This window comes from Morone saxatilis, unplaced genomic scaffold, assembly GCF_004916995.1.
Source record: "Morone saxatilis isolate NCDOM2014 unplaced genomic scaffold, NCSU_SB_2.0 Contig18, whole genome shotgun sequence".
Taxonomy (NCBI): domain Eukaryota; kingdom Metazoa; phylum Chordata; class Actinopteri; family Moronidae; genus Morone; species Morone saxatilis.
In genome coordinates this window covers 9,946,228-9,950,412 of record NW_023339740.1, presented here as the reverse complement: position 1 = coordinate 9,950,412, position 4,185 = coordinate 9,946,228, and the positions used below count along the sequence as shown (strand labels likewise).

The 4,185-nt window shown below is 45.1% G+C and overlaps 1 protein-coding gene across 1 annotated transcript in view; it reads left to right on the top strand.

Moving 5' to 3' along the window:
• The window catches only part of LOC118328104 (plexin-A1-like), a 115,605-nt gene that overhangs the window by 30,747 nt on the left and 80,673 nt on the right, over positions 1-4,185 (top strand). The gene's annotated exons all lie outside the window — the stretch shown is intronic.

Below are 4,185 nucleotides of genomic sequence, written 5' to 3'. Positions count from 1 at the left end.
TTTATTTATTTTTTATTTTTTTGATGGATGATGATGATCTGTATGATGCTGTTTCTCACTTGTCATTTCTCCTACTACACAACCTTTACCCATCCTCCCTCTCTTTCCTCATCCCTCAGCACCCTCTCCTCGCTGTTCAGTGCCAAATTCTACCAGTCTTGTTTGCTTTGCTGCTTATCTCCAATCAGTCAACACATCGAGCTCCTAGCCAGCCATTGATCTTGTAAGCCCCTTACAATCCAGTCAATGCACACATGCTAACCTAGCCTTTGAAAAAACACCCCCCCCTCTCCCCTACTCGACCCCCCTGAGCAGGTATTCCAGTGCTGGTAGAACTAGCTCACTTACATGGACACCCTGTTGAGAGCCATGTTTCTGCACCACGCCTAAGGGATCGCCGGAAAAGCTACCAGGGGTGGTTGGAACTCCCATTTCTAACAATCCATTGCAGGCTTGACACACAGATGCCAAGGCAGGAGGTAACAACATGAATTACAGTAATGACAGCCACAGAACAGGTTAGGGCTACAATTGCACCCAGTCGTGTCTGTCTTTTTATTTTTATTTCCCTGTCGTCTGTGGCATTTAGTAGCCATGTTGGTAGATATGGATCTTTTTTTTTTTCATGCACATGTCTGTTCACTGCCAGTACAGATTAAACCACAAGAAAGATGGAAGATGATTTGTGGTTACTGAAATAATGCAGGTGCAGTAAATGTTAGTTTGCAGAGAGTAGACGATGGAGGGATGATAATAGGTGATAACCGCTCCTCATTTTCTTCCTCCTCCTCCTCCTCTTCCCCCTGCTGTCTGCTCCTTTTGTCAGCTGCTGCTTAAATGAGAAGGAAAATGTATTTTGTATTTCTTTTTTTTTGCTTAAATTGGACTCCTTTCCTCCAAATTTCTTTTTATGCTTAGCCACGGCTAGTTAAGATTACAGAGCAAGGTTTTGATGAAAGGAGAGGCCCAATAAAAGAGCCACAAGTTTATGGGATTTCTCTGGAAACTGAACACGTGACATTCACTTTTCTTAAATGTATTTATGGAAAGCTGACTGTATGAGTGCTCTCTCCTTAAATTGACGTCCCGCACTTTGACCTGAAATTTTCTGATCCGTGAGCTGCAGGATTAGAGCCATATGAGGTTAAGTGTTAAGCACAAGAGGTTCAGTGGTAGTTGCTCAAGGAGGCACGGGCGTTACTAATTTATGATGCAGAGTCTCATGCAGATATCTAAAAATAACTGAAAATAAACTCAGATTTTTTCCTCTTGGCTCCCAGACAGCGTAACCCAGAGAAGAAGCTCTCTACTAGTAGACATCTCTGCTACGCCCCCTCCTCCTCCTCTTCTCCTCTACTATAGACTCCCCTTGTGTTTGAATGTTAAAAAAAAGAAGCCGCAACAAGGCTGATCCTTTTATGTCTGTAGATTTAACAACCAATGAAAAGCTGCGCTGAAAGCTTTACAGGTCCTTCGGGTTTTGGGGGTGACCGTCGCAAAGCCTGTTAGCTGGATGTTTAAAGGCAGGTGATAGCGCTCTGTAAAAACAGATTGGAGAGGAAAGGTGGAAAGTTTATAGCAGAAAGGAGATGTCATGGCATTGCGATATGGTCCGGGTAGAGGGCTGACAAGAGCGGAAGAGAGGGAGCGAGGACGGAGAATTGAGTTACAGTGGTGGATGCTATTGTAAATAAGGAGACGGCAAGAGAGAGGAGATGGCGGGCTTGGTTTATAAGGTCATTTAAAGGAGTAATGTGGCACGCTGTCGGGAATTGGCTTTCATTAAAAGAGCCATCGAGAGAGACAGAAAGAGGGAGACCGCGAGAGAGTGCGCAAATGTGTGTCTGTGGGTAAAGCGGTATTCCCAACACACATGCAGGCACACATTTTCTGGATCTACATGCAGTTATACAACTACATTCCCAGCTCCAGTAAAGCATTTTATATCCCCACTGGGAAAAACAACCATCATAGCCCCCTACCACATCAACAGCTCTGTGCCACTCCCACTGAATAGAACCCATAGTGTCTTCACTACTACTCGTACAGGAACAATTGTGAACAATAGGCCATATCTATCATTACACAGGGCAGTGATAGGGTTATGCTTGCTCACCAAGGGACTCATAGTCTTAGAGTGATTTATGTGGACAATTGTCCTTAATCACAGTCGTAATGATTTATGGAGTAGAGAGGGAGAATTGGTTCGCGTACATGATGATATGAGGAACTGGCCGTTCTTTCTCCTTCTCTCCATTTTCTGTTTTTTCTTTTGTTAAATCATAAACTATGTGAAAGACATCCTGTGATGATTTCTTTCTCCCAAAGGTGTCCAATCACATATCTTCAACTATAGCTGCTTTTCCCTCATCCATCTATCCATTATCTGCTCATTCATTCACACTCCTTTTTTCCCTCTGTCATCCCTTTATTATCTAAGACACACCAATCCCTTGTTCCATCCTTCTTTCAGCTCTCCTTTCAGATGGAAACACTCATTCTGACAATGACACATAGCAGCCGTCTGCCACCATATCCCATCTACTCAGCACAATGTCCTCGCCGATTCGCCCCGTGTGTCTTCCATTACACCTCTCTTTCCCTCTATTCATCCAGCCAGCCAGCACTTCCAGTAGATGACCACCTCCCTCTCTCCCCCACTATTGCTCGTTTGCATCATTTCATCTGTCTTTCTCTCTCTGGGCAGCTAGCCAGCTAGAAAGCTACTGTACTGAGGTCTGTATTGACTTTAGATTGGGGTAGTAACTGCATGTTTCAGTCTGTAGAACGAAAAAATTTGATGTTTCGGAGAAGGATGAATCTTGCAGAGAGTGGGGCAGAGAAACAAGCAGAGGGAACATAGACAGTAATGGGAATAACTAAATGTATACAGTGGGCGAAGGGAATAGAGAAAGGAAAGATAAAGGAGGATTAGTTGCACACAGTGTCAAGTGTTTTTGTCTGTCTGCCCTCTGCTTGAGAAGTATTGTTCCTTCAAAAAGCCCCACAGCCAGTCTGATACAAGACATTTCAGAGCATAAATGAGTTCCATCATGTCATATCTATCTCATATCTTTGTTGTACTTAAAGCTCACAGTGGAATCCCGGCCCCAGTTTAATATGTCAGTGCTGCGTTCCTTTGTCCGCCTGGTTTCCATCCTGCAGCTACCCAGCTTTATCTCTTACCTCAGGCCTCTGCTCTCTTTCTGCCATATGTTTTTTCTTTTCTCTTATCCCTCCATACATCTCTCCGTCTCCCACCTCCCATCCATACCTCATAAAAAAACTCAGCCCCCACCGGGCCAGACACTACTTTAGTCCCCACATACCACTTGGATGGGGTTCTCATGGTTAAATCTCTCCTTGTATGTGTGACGCTATAATAGTGTTACCCATAGGTAGGGTTGTTAAATGCTGTTACTTACTAATCAGCCGGCTCACTCTCTGCTGCATGATTTAAAACTAGTCTGCAGTGGCAATTTGATACATGTACACACACACACACCCACACACACACCATGAAAGGGGGATCAATGGACTCATCAACTGGGGGCCCGTTGGTGAAGAGAAGTTGAATGTGGCGCTGACACTTTCAGCACATGTACACCGACTGACGCGCAAGCACTCTGCACACATGCTAGCAATCTGTCTGTCACACACTTAAACACACTCAGAGCTTTCGTGAATATCTTGAAATACACACACACTTTCAGACCCATTGGGGCCATGTTGTGAACCATCTGTCATCACCTTTAACAAGAGTGGAGGGCTAACTTGAACACTTGATCTTGTTTCTTAGGCAACATCTGTAGCCTGTCACCAAGCTCGTACATCCAGTATGGCTGTTAATGGCTGAAACACACACACACACACACAACCACACAACAGCACACACACACATCGACAACACACAGCGGAGTTGTCGACGATGAATGCACCAAGGTGTTGTTGCTCTGTCTCTCATACATGTACACACACATACACACCGCACACACTGGGGGTCTGTCCTTCTGCTCCTCTGCCTCCCATTGGTTTTTGAGGTCATCTGTCAATCACAGCACTGTTGCCTCGGCCACCTGTCAGGTGTCCCAGCATGCTTTGCGAGGCCTCTCCTGTACACGCTCCACCGGAGGCTGTCACACACCGCTGAACCGGAATCGCTCACCAAAACACACACACACACAC